This window comes from Mesoplodon densirostris, chromosome 5 (assembly GCF_025265405.1).
Source record: "Mesoplodon densirostris isolate mMesDen1 chromosome 5, mMesDen1 primary haplotype, whole genome shotgun sequence".
NCBI lineage: Eukaryota > Metazoa > Chordata > Mammalia > Artiodactyla > Ziphiidae > Mesoplodon > Mesoplodon densirostris.
In genome coordinates this window covers 136,005,763-136,022,147 of record NC_082665.1, presented here as the reverse complement: position 1 = coordinate 136,022,147, position 16,385 = coordinate 136,005,763, and positions in this window count along the sequence as shown.

Below are 16,385 nucleotides of genomic sequence, written 5' to 3'. Positions count from 1 at the left end.
AGGTAGGCTCCCTCTATGCCCACTTTCTGGAGAGTTTTTATCATAAATAGGTGTTGAATATCGTCAAAAGCTTTTTCTGAATCTATTGAGATGATCATATGGTTTTTATTCTTCAGTGTGTTAATATGGTGTATCACATTGATTGATTTGCATATACTGAAGAATCCTTGCATTCCTGGGATAAATCCCACTTGGTCATGGTGTATGATCCTTTTAATGAGTTGCTGGATTCTGTTTGCTAGTATTTTGTTGAGGATTTTTGCATCTATATTCATCAGTGATATTGGTCTGTAATTTTCTTCTTTTGTAGTATCTTTGTCTGATTTTGGTATCAGGGTGATGGTGGCCTCCTAGCATGAGTTTAGGAGTGTTCCTTCCTCTGCAATTTTTTGCAAGAGTTTGAGAAGGATGGGTGTTAGCTCTTCTGTAAATGTTTGATAGATTTCACCTGTGAAGCCATCTGGTCCTGGACTTCTGTTTGTTGGAAGATTTTTAATCACAGTTTCAATTTCATTACTTGTGTTTGGTTTGTTCATATTTTCTATTTCTTTCTGGTTCAGTCTTGGAAGGTTATACCTTTCTAAGAATTTGTCCATTTCTTCCAGGTTGTCCATTTTATTGGCATAGAGTTGCTTGTAGCAGTCTCTTAGGATGCTTTGTATTTCTGCTGTGTCTGTTGTAACTTCTCCTTTTTCATTTCTAGTTTTATTCATTTGCATCCTCTCCCTCTTTTTCTTGATGAGTCTGGCTAATGGTCTATCAATATTGTTTATCTTCTCAAAGAACCACCTTTTAGTTTTATTGATCTTTGCTATTGTTTTCTTTGATTCTATTTCATTTATTTCTGCTCTGATCTTTATTATTTCTTTCCTTCTGCTAACTTTGGGTTTTGTTTGTTCTTCTTTTTCTAGTTCCTTTAGGTGTAATGTTAGATTGTTTATTTGAGACTTTTCTTATTTCTTGAGGTAGGCTTGTATAGCTATAAACTTCCCTCTTAGAGCTGCTTTTGCTGCATCCCATAGGTTTTGGATCGTCATGTTTTCATTGTCATCTTTTTCTAGGTATTTTTTGATTTCCTCTTTGATTTCTTCAGTGATCTCTTGGTTATTTAGTAACATATTGTTTAGCCTCCATGTGTTTGTATTTTTTACTTTTTTTCCCCCTGTAATTAATTTCTAATCTCCTAGCATTGTGGTCAGAATAGATGCTTGATATGATTTCAATTTTCTTAAATTTACTGAGGCTTGATTTGTGACCAAGAATGTGATGTATTCTGGAGAATGTTCTGTGCGCACTTGAGAAGAAAGTGTAATCTGCTGTTTTTGGATGGACTGTCCTATAAATATCAATTAAATCTATCTGGTCTATTGTGTCATTTAAAACTTGTGTTTCCTTATTAATTTTCTGTCTGGATGATCTGTCCATTGGTGGAAGTGAGGTGTTAAAGTCCCCCACTATTATTGTGTTACTGTCTAATATCCTCTTTTATAGCTGTTAGCAGTTGCCCTATGTTTTGAGGTGCTCCTATGTTGGGTACCTATATATTTATAATTGTTATATCTCCTTCTTGGATTGATCCCTCGATCATTATGTAGTGTCCTTCCTTGTCTCTTTTAACATTCTTTATTTTAAAGTCTATTTTATCCGATATGAGTATTGCTACTCCAGCTTTCTTTTGATTTCTATTTGCATGGAATATCTTTTTCCATCCCCTCACTTTCAGTCTGTATGTGTCCCTAGGTCTGAAGTGGGTCTCTTGTAGACAGCATATATTTGGGTCTTGTTTTTGTATCCATTCAGCAAGCCTGTGTCTTTTGGTTGGAGCATTTAATCCATTCACATTTAAGGTAATTATCGATATGTATGTTCCTATTACCATTTTCTTAATTGTTTGGGGTTTGTTTTTGTAGGTTCTTCTCTTGTGTTTCCCACTTAGAGAAGTTCCTTTAGCATTTGTTGTTGAGCTGGTTTGGAAGTGCTGAATTCTCTTAGCTTTTGCTTGTCTGTAAAGCTTTTGATTTCTCCATCAAATCTGAATGAGATCCTTGCTGGGTAGAGCAGTCTTGGTTGTAGGTTCTTCCCTTTCATCACTTTAAGTATATCATGCCACTCCCTTCTGGCTTGTAGAATTTCTGCTGGGAAATCAGCTGTTAGCCTTATTGGAGTTCGCTTGTATGTTATTTGTCATTTTTCCCTTGCTACTTTCAATAGTTTTTCTTTGTCTTTAATTTTTGTCAGTTTGATTACTATGTGTCTTGGCGTGTTTCTCCTTGGATTTATCCTGTATAGGACTCTGTGCGCCTCCTGGACTTGGGTGGCTATTTCCTTTCCCATGTTAGGAAAGTTTTCAACTATAATCTCTTCAAATATTTTCTTGGGTCCTTTCTCTCTCACTTCTCCTTCTGGGACCCCTATAATGCAAATATTTTTGCATTTCATGTTGTCCCAGAGGTCTCTTAGGCTGTCTTCATTTCTTTTCATTCTTTCTTCTTTATTCTGTTCCATGGCAGTGAATTCCACCATTCTGTCTTCCAGGTCACTTATCCATTCTTCTACCTCAGTTATTCTGCTCTTGATTCCTTCTAGTGTAATTTTCATTTCAATCATTGTATTGCTCATCTCTGTTTGTTTGTTCTTTAATTCTTCTAGATCTTTGTTAAACATTTCTTGCATCTTCTCGATCTTTGCCTCCATTCTTTTTCCGAGGTCCTGTATCATCCTCACTATCATTATTCTGAATTCTTTTTCTGGACGATTACCTATCTCCATTTCATTTAGTTGTTTTTCTGTGGTTTTATCTTGTTCCTTCATCTGGTACATAGCCCTCTGCCTTTTCATCTTGTCTATCTGTGAATGTCCATATTTCTTAAAGATACATTTTTGCTATGTTAAGAAAATACTCATCAGTGTTAATTAAAAGTTTACACCAGAAAGAAAGTTGCATTCTATCAAATACCTTTTTAGTTGCAATCTTTGATGGGAGATAATGAAGAAAATTAATCAATTTCCAAATATTAGCCATCCTCTCATTCTTGAGATCAAATACAATTGGCTGGATTAATTAACTCAATTAATATGCTGCTGCATTTTTTCTGGGATTAATTTGTTTAATATTTCCATTACTATATGTAAGAAGAATTACCTTGAATTTTTTCAGTATCTAACAGAATATTAAAATTGACATTTTTGACAAAGCAGCAAGATAAAATATAATGTGCTAGACATTCCTCCATTCCAAAGTGGGTGTTATACCTCATGTAAGATTTACAATGAAAATATCCCTAAGCTGGCAACACAACTCTTAAAGCCCTACATCTCCTTGAAGAATATAAATGGTTGAGAGTTGGTATTAGAGAGAAGGTTCTGTTAAAAGTAATTTCGAGAGCATCACCAACATGCTAGGTATCTCAGTCCCATAACAGGGAAGTTTTGCTAGTGTCTGGTTCTTTCTTCAGTGTGATGAAAGAAATTTTCAAGGGACTACGTAAAAAGCTTTATTTGTGTTGCCCCTAAATTTGTGACTTGTGCCTGAAAAGGCTCAAGTGGTCTTTGAATGAAGGCTGGAACTGAGAAGTTACTTCTTTCTCTCCAAAAGGGAGTCAGATTTGGGTCAATCATGGTGACCCATACGATTTCCAAGTAGAAATGTCATCCTGGGACAATTTTAAGTCTGATGTACCTCAGGAGCATTGCCTTTCTGGTGAAGAATATCAGCTGGAAAAGGATGCAGGGTACCCATCCAGAAGAAAATCCTCTATGAGTGGAGATAGATCTGACAAAGCAAAGACCCTGCCCGTGTCACAGGAGTTTTAGAAAAAGGCACTCCACAGAGAATTCTTCAGAAAACCCACAAAAGTGCCGAGGAACTGGAAAAAGTTGACTTTAAATATCTGTAATGTCCAGAAATCATGAAGATACCTGAGATATGTAGAAAAAGTCAAATACAAGCTTCCTACTTGCCTTACCTCTTCTCTCACGCTTAATTCTTCTCACAATGTCACCCCCACAACTTTTATGGTGTTGGATTAAGAGATATCAAGTGGAACAAGAGGTTAATGAAAAAGAGAGAAAAGTAATTAAGCACCGTATCTTCTCCTGCAAGTAGTCAGCCCAAAGAAAACTCCAGCTGGAAGGAAAAGGAAAAGACAATTTAAATAAACTTCAAAGATTTGATCATTACACAGGACTGGATGTTTAAAAGGCTTGCAACTTAAAGGACTGATCAGAAAGCAATGGCACTTCATCCAGAAACAGAGAAATGACAATGCTCTCTAAACAGGTTTAAAAGAATGGTGAGAATTAAAAATACATTTGCTTTTTAAATCATATACTAAGATTTCTTCTTGTTCAGTGAACAGTTAGATATTATTTTTGTGAGATTTTTGTATACATAAAATGCCAGCTTCAAAAAAGCATTTAGAAAATGTCCTTCTTTCTTAGAGCTTTAGAACAGTTTTGAGAGACACCTAAACCAACTTTGTGTGAGGTCATAAGAAATGATTGGTTATTTAATTTTCTTCTCTCCTTAGAAACCAGTTTTGGTATAAATCACTTTTTAAGAAAGTCCAGCAACTTATGAGATCGATTTATCTTTTGGGGTCCTCAGTCTTCTTGACCTTTGTTGTAATACCTTGATTTTGCTAATACTCATTTTCCAAAGACCACCAGAAAAGCATGGTGGTCAAGAAAATTAAGTTCATTATCCCATTTGTAGCAAGGGAGAACTTTACCTTGACAGAGTCTTAGAAGTGTCTGAGAGGGGAACATCAAGAGAAGTATATGGTTTTAAGGCCTGAGCAGGATCACTGTAATTTACATCTTTTTTAAAAATTTTATTTATTTATTTATTATTTATTTTTGGCTACATTGGGTCTTTGTTGCTGCGCGTGGCCTTTCTCTAGTTGAGGTGAGTGGGGGCTGTTCTTCGTTGCAGTGAGCAGGCTTCTCATTGTGGTGGCTTCTGTTATTGCAGAGCACATGCTCTAGGCGTGCAAGCTTCAGTAGTTGTGGCACGCGGGCTCAGTAGTTGTGGCTCACAGGCTCTAGAGCACAGGCTCAGTAGTTGTGGCACCTGGGCTTAGTTGATCTGCGGCATGTGGGATCTTCCAGGACCAGGGCTCAAACCTGTGTCCCCTGCATTGGCAGGCAGATTTTTAACCTCTGCGCCACCAGGGAAGTTCCATAATTTACATCTTAAAAGGTAAGAAAACAGCTATAGTCAGGCAAAGTTTATGATATAATGACCTTGGATTGGTGGGCACAGCAAAGTGAGGGTGAGATAAGATTTTTTAAGCATCTTGATGAGCAAACTCTGAGTCTAATCGGTAAACTATTTTAGTTGTTTCATGCTCTTATCTATCAAGAATAAATTTTTCTTGAAGCAGTAGCTAAGTATTTTTTGCTTCTTCTTAGTATTGTTTAAATATGACTAGGCAAGTATGCTCAATCACAGAATTTTTTAAGTTGGGGACAGAAAAATATATTTAGTCCCAGTATTGTTTTACACAGAGAAAAGGATTTCTGTTGGTTCCAGCTCTCAAATCCAGTCCCATTGACTTAAGACATAGAAAGGCAAATCTCTTAAAGTTACAAGAAGGAGCCATGCACCATTAAACATTATGCCTCATTGAAGGAAAACACAGAAGGATACACAGAAGCATGGGATTTTTCTGATTGGCTGCAGATTGACAAAAGTCTCAGGATTCCCGGGTTTCTTAAATGACTTTAGAAATAGTTTATCATGGCCAAAGAAAATACCCTCAGCCTAGGAAACATAACTTTTCCTTGACTGAGAATTTATCCTTCTTACAAAAAGAGAATATGACTGAGCTAGTTGCCTTCATTTCCTCCATGAAGGGCATTTATTTTTATTTTATATTGGAACATAGTTGATTAACAATGTTGTGTTAGTTTCAGGTGTACAGAAAAGTGATTCAGTTTTACATATACATGTATCTGTTCTTTTTCAAATTCTTTTCCCATTTAGGTTATTACAGAATATTGAGCAGAGTTCCCTGTGCTATACAATAGGTCTTTGTTGGTTATCCATATAGCAGTGTGTACATGTCAATCCCAAACTCCCAATCTATCCCTCCTCCTCAGCTTCCCCCTTGGTAACAGTAAGTTCCTTCATTAAGTCTGTGAGTCTGTTTCTACTTTGTAAGTAAGTTCATTTGTATCATTTTTTTTTTTAGATTCCACATTTAAGCCATATCATAGGATATTTGTCTTTCTCTGTCTGATTTACTTCACTTAGTATTGTAATCTCCAGGTCCATCCATGTTGCTGCAAATGGCATTATCTCATTCTTTTTAATGGCTGAGTACTATTCCATTGTATATATGTACCACATCTTCTTTATCCATTCCTCTCTTGATGGACATTTAGGTTGCTTCCATATCTTGGCTATTGTAAACAGAGCTGCAATGAACATTGGGGTACATGTATCCTTTCAAACCATGTTTTTCTCTGGATATATGCCCAGGAGTGGGATTACTGGATCATATGGTAGCTCTATTTTTAGTTTTTGAGGAACCTCCATACTGTTCTCCATAGTGGCTGCACCAATTTGCATTTCCACCAACAGTGTAGGAGGGTTCCCTTCTCTCCACACCCTCTCTAGCATTTATTGTTTGTAGATGTTTTTGATGATGGCCATTCTGACTGGTATGAGGGGATATCTCATTGTAGTTCTGATGTGCATTTCTCTAATAACTAGTGATGTTGAGCATCTTTTCATGTGCTTCTTGGTCATCTGTGTGTCTTCTTTGGAGAAAAGCCTATTTAGGTCTTCTGCCCATTTTTTGATTGGGTTGTGTGTTTTTTGATATTGAGCCACATGAGCTGTAGCTACATGTAAAAAAAAATGAAATTAGAACATTCTTTAACACCATACACAAAAATAAACTCAAAATGGATTAAAGACCTAAATGTAAGACTGGATACTATAAAACTTAGTGAAAAACACAGGCAGAACACTCCTTGACATAAATTGCAGCAATACTTTTTTGAGCCATCTCCCAGAATAATGGAAATAAAAACAAAAATTAAAAAATGGGACCTCATTAAACTCAAAAGCTTTTGCACAGCAAAGGAAACAATAGACAAAACAAAAAGACAACCCACAGAATGGGAGAAAATATTTGCAAATGATGTGACTGACAAGGGATTAGTCTCCAAAATTTATAAGCAGCCCATGAAGCGCAGTTATTGGGCATTTATTTATTTATCAAGCTTTTCAGAAATAGTTGTCCCCCTCTCATTCCTGCTAAGCCCACACATAAGCTTGAGAATAAAGTGATGAAAGCAAAAAAAAAAAAAGAGAAAGAGAAAATAAAGTTTCTCAAAAGTGTAATGAAATCAGGTCATTAAATTATATCTAAATCACAATTCAGTGTTTCCTGAAAAAAAAAAAATCACAAACTTTTCATCGAGATAGAAGCAGAAAGCTACCACCACTGAGTCTATCATGTAAACTGTCACCTTTGATATTTTGGTCACACTATGCGTATGGTACATGCCTTCATTTCTGATCCAAGTAGTTGTGATCAGGGGAGCCATGTTCCTTTCACCTACAGAGTCAAAGCTGGAGCCATAACATTTAATAAAGAGTCAGTTGGGACCACATTCTACAGAAAGTTTCCAGGAAACTAAGAATTCAGGACCCAATCTGTTTAGTATATTAAGTTTTCAAAGGAATATATGCATTTATCCTGGATTGCAAAAACAGCCATTCTGGAAATTTGCCACAAGGTGTCCAGTAGGACATTGTCCACAGGTCTGAATGAAGAGATACATAATTTATGTGAGACCCAGATGCTAAATTCTGCTCAAAACCCTGCAAATTACTAATACTGAATTACCCTACGTTCATGAAAACATATTTAATTATTTATTTAAACAGCTTTAATCAACATGAATCTACTATTCATTGCAAATGTCATTTAAAGCAATTTAAAGACATAATTTTAAGTGCAAGTTAATATTTACCTGAAGTCATATTTATCTTCTTAATCATCTCACCCTGAATCATAAGTCATATCACAAAGATATACCTGATAATTTGTCCTTATCCAGCACAGGGTTTCATACTAGTAGTAATGCTGACTTTTTGGGCTGGATAATTGTATGTTGTAGGGGGCTGTCCTGTGCATTGTAGGATGTTTAGCAACCCAGTAGATATCAGTGGCAACTGACTCCCCCCACACACACCAGTTGTGACAACCAAGCATTTCTCCAGAGACTGCCAGCTATACTGAGGTGGAAAGTGTGGGGGGAAGGAACCACTCCCAGTTGAGAACCACTATTGTAGCAGGACATTAAGGCTTCCCAGTTTGCATATCTTGCAGCAGTTGCTATCTCAATCCTAGGGAGCCCATCGATTATAAATGATTAGGTCTAAACTAACTGATCCTTCATCTGCCTTTGCAACCTCTTTCATACTCAAACACACATGGCAGGAAAGAAAAAATTAGGGCTTGAGATACCTCTATGAGCATCCTTGTATTTGTTCTCTTAGAAGGTGTTATTTTCCTTCCAGAGGACTTAGCTCAATACTTTCTTCCTCCACTTTAGAATCAGTTGTGGGTTCTACATTATAGTTTCATGTCAGTTTCCAATAGCAAGATCCTACTAACCAAGTCCAATCTGCATAAATGCTGTTTTCAGTGACGAATTTCATCAGTTTAATAAACCGTGTCTTACGCAAAACAAACCATTTTGAATACAATAAAAGCATTATTTTTGAATTGAAATTTATCTTTGTTTCATGAGAGGCTGTTATAGGAAAATCATGACTGCTGTTCACTCTAGACTGAACTGTCAGGAAGAGTCATGAATTTCCCATTTTTCATTCTCTGAGTGCTTCCCTCACTCCCATGGGGGTGATTTATGCAATGGCATAGTGAGTCTGATTTTCCTCCTGCTTCACTTTCAAATTGCTGCATGAATAACATTATCAGATCTTGATTGGTGGTTCATGAAAACTGTACTTAGTTTCTTATTTCAGGAAAATCTTTCACTGAAATGTTTAGCTTTTTAAACAAATCTTTGCACGACTTCACATTTTCAGCTTGTTTAGTTGTACCTGTATACATTTGGAGAGAGAGAGGATTTGGAGAGAAAAGAGATAGGTAGCAACCAAATACATAGGCCTTCAATGGGCTAGATGTCTCTCTGTCCACTACCAAAACTAAAGTCTATGGTGTAATTTCTTTGGATATATTTCACATAAATAAGTGCAGAGCAACAGAAAGAAGAGTAACTGTGATAGACCAGCAAGAAACTTGGCTTCACCACCTTAAGACATTTAGTGTCCCCTTGTTTGCTCTATTCATAAGTAAAGGTAAATAAGTTTCATTAATCTATTCAATAAGAATTTATTAAATACCTAATATGTGCCAAACATTACATTTTGTGTTTAGAACACAAAGTAAGTGTGAAATACTTCTATGTTGCCTACATTAATATTAATATGTTAGTGTTCAAAAAGAACTCATTTGATAAGCAAAAATTATGCAAATAAAGCTTGGAACACAAAATATAAATCAAAACAAGAGAGTTTAGCAATTAATGATAATATTCTGTGAATATATATTGTACAGGATTATGCAAATTTATGTGCTCTATTTCTGTACATAAAACTTGCCAAAAGAACATAAAAGACAACCTGAATAAATGGTGAGAAATATCATGTCCTTCTATAGGAAGGCTTAATCTTATATAACCCCACATCAATTTATACAATTAAAGTAAATAAAACAAAAATTCCTAAGGAACAGAGAAGGGAGGTTTCTAATGCTTTGGTTATATTCAGTACAATACTAATTCCAGCATACTTTAGAAATGTTTATTAAATCTAAAATGATCTAGGTCAATTATACTTCAAAAACAAACAAACTCAAAAAAAGAGATAAGATTTTTGTACCAGAGGTGAGGGGTGGGGGAGGGAGAATTGGATGAAGGCCATCAAATGGTACAAATCTCCAGTTATAAGTAAATAAGTAGTAGGAATGCAATGTATGGCATGATAAATAATTTAATTAACACTGCTATTTGTTATATATGAAAGTTAAGAGAGTAAATCCTAAGAATTCTCATCACAAGGAAAAATTTCTTTGTTTAATTTTGAATCTGTGAGATGATGGATGTTCATTAAACTTACTGTGGTAATCATTTCACGGTGTACGTCAGATCATTATGCTGAACACCTTAAACTTATACAGTGCCATGTGTCAATTACATCTCAATAAAACTGGAAGAAAAAAAAATCTAAAATGAGCATATCCTTGACATAGCATTTTTCACTTCTAGATATTTATCCTCCAGAAATAAGTACCAAAATATGATAACATATATGTATAAGAATATTCACTTCTGCTTTGTTTTGATAGTTAAGAACTCAAATATCCATCAATGGGGAAAAAACTATAATAGACCCGTTTAATGGAGTATCATGAAGCTATTAAAAATAATGAGATATAGCTAAATTTAGCATCATGAAAAAAAGTTCAAAATATATTGCTAAATGAAAAAAGTCCAATTTTAGGGCAGTATATATTGTATGACATTTTTCTATAAAAATAGGACAATAACAGTATTAGCAAATGTACTGAAAAAAAGCTGAAGGACTATGTAGCCAGCAACTAAAGGGGTGAGATTATGGAGGACTTTTATTTGTTTTATTCATTTCCTTAATATTTGAATTTTAACTTTTTCTTACTTTTATAATTAGAAAAAATTAAGGCAATATGAAAATATATATTAATAACATTGTCTTCACCAGGATTTGATGTTAGAAAAATTATGGATCAATTTTGCTTATTCTGTTTTTATACCAGTTAGAACTTCTAAGCTAAGTAGCATTAACACTGCTAAACATTGCTATCCCAAGTCATTCCTTAAATAGTTTTTAATTAGTCTTTCCTTAGAGAAAACATGAGCTGCCACAGAGAAAATTTGTCTAAACAAAAATGATTTAAGAACTCGCATCATAAGACTTAACACTCACGAAGTATTTGACATCTTTCTCTGCAAATTTACCAGAAGTTTAACATTTTTCAGTTTTTTTTTCTAATGACTGTACTTGTGTATAATTGCATTGTAAACAACTCTGATGAATTACTGAAAATTTTTTCTCAGCTTCTTCTGTTTTTTTTCCATGGATCTTGATCCCTTTGAATTAATTAGGTTGGAAAAAGAACCCATGAAACCCTAATCTAGTTGGGTAGTTGCTCTACCAATTACAGGATGAAAAATGTGAATTATAGTCACTTCACCTCGGAAAGTGCTAAAACAGAGAGAGCCCTATATATCAGCCAAAACAACTGGTTCAGAAATCTTTTAAAAATCTTTATACATCTTCAAAATGTCAGCCAAGGTGTATTTCCAGATAGAATACATGGTAACATCAACATTTCTTTAGGCTTTATTGCAAGTGCTTTGTTTATTTCATGTTTACACAGGACACAGACTTCAGAAAACTCGTGGTTAAAGTTGGCTAAGACCAATAAGCTTTCATTACAGAAAGTTACATGTAAGATTTCCTTATGAATATAATAATCCTGGTGCATTGTACTCTAGTCTGACAATATGCTGAGGGGAAAAAACGCATGAAATGCACTTTTTGGCAAAATAGAGTAAATCTGAATTATTCAGGGTAAATTGAACAAGCTCAGTAGTGCTTTGTGATGCTCTTTACAAGCTCATGACATTATTGTCTTTAACACCATTAATGTTATCTTGCCATTCTTTAGCCAATTGGGTATTAGGAGAAACTTTGTTACAGAATAAAATAATACAATGTCATATAGACCATTAGTCATTGAAATGAAATATTTATACATTTGTATGTATAAGGAACATCACCAATTTTATCTTCATGGTGGTCCAGGTCCAAATCCAAATACATGTGCCAGTGTCATTATGTCTGTTGCTAGATTTTTAAATAAAATAAAGGCAAAGTTGAATTTTAGTAAAATTCTACTTCTTGGCTAAAGCAACCATATTTAAATTCTTAAACACATTATTCTTAAGTATATCAGCCCATTCAATGGCCACTTCTCAGTTCATACATTCCTATGATAGCCTAAGTTTCCCAATGGAACTTATTGGTAACATAAACTTAGTTTTACTAAGCCTGTTATTTGACGATAGAGACAGACTACAAGCCTGTACTTGGAATTTAAAAATGGTTTTTCAGAGTAGGTGTCACCTAGGCAAGAGAAGGATAAAAAGACATTCCATTAGAGAGTATATTATGTACATAGATTTAGAACAAAGAGACAGAAGTTTAGAATTGATTGAACATAGAATTCTACATTTTTAATTGATTAATCTATTATATTTCCATGGGGTAAAAATAAGATTATAAATTTATATTTCATTTTTTTATTTCCTAAAACCATAAGGCTTTTAATATTAAATATTTTTTCTTATGGGTTGAGCTATTATTACAACTGTTTTTTAGGGAAACAGAAGCAAAATATCATGTTGATTATTTGGTTCCCTCAGGGAAGAGCCAGGGAAAATAGTGATGACATTTAACCTGAACTCCATCCAGAGAATAGGTAGACATTAACACTTGGAGATAGAGTATGTATTAGTTACCTAGGGCTGCTGTAACAAAATACCACAAATTGGGTAGTTTAAAACAACAATTTATTCTTTTAAATTTCTGTAGGCTAAAAGTACAAAATCCAGATGTCTACAGGGTTGGTTTCTTCTGAGACATGTGAGGGAGAATCTGTACCGTGCCTCTCTCCTGGTTTCTCATGATGGCCATCAGTCCTTGTAGATACATCGCCTCAATCCTCACATGGCATTCTCCCTGTGTATTTGTATCTCCATTGAGCAGTCTTCTTATAACTAAGCACTCCAGTCATGTTGGATTAGTGGCCCACCCTACTCCAGTATGACCTCATCTTAATTAATTATAGCTGCATTGACCTTATTTCAAAATAAGATCACATTCTAAGGTACTGGGGCTTACAACTTCAAAATATCTTTTTTGGGCAACACAATTAAACCCATAGCAGGAAAGATTATTGTAGCTTGAGAGAGCTTATGAAAAATGATGCAGGTGCTTAAAATTATTCAATAAATTTCAGTAAATTGTTGTGATTGGAACTTCAGGTGAGAGAGCAGAAGTGGAGAAGTTAAGCAAGGCATGAGTCAGACCATTAGTGTTTGATATGTAACAGTGATGACCATGGGCTTGGTATAACAGGGAGCCATCAAAAGCCTGCTTGCAAAGAAGACTGTGTGGTCTGTGTTTACTTCTGCAAGATCAGGTATTGGGGATAGGGATCATAGAAAATTCAATTAATATTTCTTTTCATTTTTCAAGTTTCTTTAAAATCAAGGCCTTTCTATAATCCTCTGTAACTTTTTTAAAGTTCTATATTTGCAATGATGTTAATGTTTAAATGTAAATTTCCCCTGAGTACTCCTGCTTTAGAATCCTAGATTTCTTTTTATAAAAGAATAATACAAAAGATCAGTGCTACTTCCATGTTTCTGTTTTTTAAACATCAAGTTCAGCAATGCAAAGAAAGAAAAATGATATGAAAATACTATACATTTTTGATAAAACTTTCTATATCTTTACTCAAATATCATTGAATACACAGAAAATCAATACATTGATTACTTAAAACCATAGTTACAACATGTAAACAAGTTTAAGCCACAATGCAAATGCAGTGTATTATTAATAGTGTTATATTATTTTAAATGAATATTATAGCATTATATTCACCTTTAGAACTAGATGGGTGGGATGGGGGGATGGAAGGGAGGTCCAAGAGGGAGGGGATATATGTATGCATATAGCTGATTCACTTCGTTGTACAGCAGAAACTCACACTACATTGTAAAGCAATTATGCTCCAATTAAAAAAAAAAAGTCCTACAGCTGTTAAAAAAAAAGGTTTTAAAATGTATCCTTTATAATCTTGGAGCAAAGGCACTAAAAAAAAAAAAAAAAAAAAAACCTAAAGGACTTCCCTGATGGTCCAGTGGTTAAGACTCCGCGCTTCCACTGCAAGGGGCATGGGTTCAATCCCTGGTTGGGGAACTAAGATCCCGCATGCTGTTTAGTGCGGCCGAAAAAAAACCCTAAGAAATATCCATAGAACATATTGTTGCTCCAAATTAATTTCAGTGGGTAGACATGTGGTGATCGATTCCAAGTGCCCCTTGAGTGTCCATAGAGTGACAGTTTGTGCTCACCACTTGCTGGAAACTGGTCTGTGAGTTAAAAGACAGGAAAACATGATTAAACTTGGCTTAATTGATATCTTGGAGAGGACCTGACTCTCCTGAGCTTTGATGTCTTTCCTCTCTTAGGCTCTCCTCAGTCAACTCAGTTGGAAACAGGAGTGTCTGATGTCTAGGAAGGGTCTGCTTTACAAGTACTAACAATGAAAGCAAAGAAATGGACTTGGTGTTCAAAGGGCTAATCCGCATGTGAGCTTGGCCTGTATAATAAGAAAGGAGCCATTTCCATATCATCACAGGACCAGGAACGGCCAGCCTTTGACAGGGCATCAAAAATGTGGGGTGTCTTGCTGGTACCCATTCTACCCTTGTCACAGACATTGAAGCCAGTGAGCTTGGATAAATATAAAACTGGGCCTCACGTTGTGCTCCTCCATTACACACATGTCAATATGTGGAGATTTCCACCTAAGAGGAAACCGTGAAAAATGGAAATTCAACATATGGTCAGTGAGGGCTGCAAAAGCCATGGAAAGAAACCACTGCTCTCCTGAAGGCTTTCGGTGTCACTCTTAGGTAATTGCTTAATTGAAATTTTATCCTTTCATTGAACCTCGCAGCAGGAGTGAATCTACACTTATAAAGCAAGTTTTGATATTTCATTCCTGCCCTTTATAGCAGTGTTGGTGAAGAATGAGCATTAATTAAGGGATAGCAACAAAACAAATTGCTCTGGAGGGGAAGAAAAGGAAGAGGTGTGAGAGTGTATGAACATAATTAAAAGGGGGGTGATCAAGCACATAGAAGAATTTTCTTTTTCCATGGTATTGGTAACAGCAACATAGGGAAATGATTTTACTATAGAAGAGTTTATCCTTTATGGGTAGATAAGAGGGGCAATAATTATAGTGAAAAACATATTTTTAAAATCAGTCATAGTCCAAATTTTGTTATTTAGAGGCCAAGTGACTTGAATAATTCACTTTACCCCTAAGAGCCTCAACTACCTATAAAACAGGAATAAAAACTGCAAATTGTTCACTTTATAGGATGGTTGTGAGAATACAGTGAGTTATTACATGGGAAAGCATGTTGTAAATTGTAAAGCTCTTGTACTCAGGAAATTCATTAGTTAATTCAGAAAAGGAGTTAACTATTCATTTATTTCCTAATAATGTGAGGGAGGGAAGTAGGAGCTGGGAAGCAATGAATATACTCCTTATTAATACTCTACAGAGTTTAACTTTACGAAACTAGTATGTAAGGGAAACTCAGTCTGTCTGCTACCAGTAATTAGCCACAGGAAAGAATTATAATGGAATTGAAACTTTAAGGTGTTTTGGAGCTTATCTACATATGTCCTTAATATGAATAACTGAAATAGGATTGAGTTGGCAGTGTCTCCTGCCAACTCTCTGGCTGTTGGACTATTGAGAACATAAATGTATTACTTTTATTTGTGAATAATCCTATGAGATTATAGCCCAGCTCTCATTAGTCTCTTAAATGTCCAAAGGAATATCTGCAAGTATTGATAGTTCTGCAGATGAATGAAATTTAAGGTTTAAATAATTTTCCCAGTTCCATACAAAAAAGTATGCTTTTAGAGAATGGAGCAAAGTAACTGTGGCTTTAGATGAACAATAACAGATAGGGCCAGCTAGGAGAAAACAGATTCTCTCAACCAACCTGAGTCTCTTTTATTTTTTTCTCACCATTATAAATATATCCATGGTTTGAAGACCATAAGAAGCAAATAATTATAAAATAATAAACAAAGACACTGGGCTAATTACAATTCCACTGACATATGATACTGAGTAATATTTTATTAAAATAACCATATTCACATGTTTCTATCCATGACAGAGCAAATTGGATCCTTATGTACTATCCATTCTCACCTTCTGCTTTAGGAACAAACAAACCAGTGTTATTTGGAGCAGTGATGTGCCTGATAAAAATGTATTATTTCCCAATGTTCCTTTTTGCTTCACGTTTCACATGACTAAGTCCTGACCTATGAGTTATAAGTGGAAGTTTTGGAAAGAGAATCTTAGAAAGATTCCTTAAGGGTTAATAGTTCCCTTTTGCTTTTTTACCCTTCCCCTTTCTTGCTGTCTGGTAATGGATGTGAAGGCTGGTGCCCCAGCAGCTGTTCTGAGCAG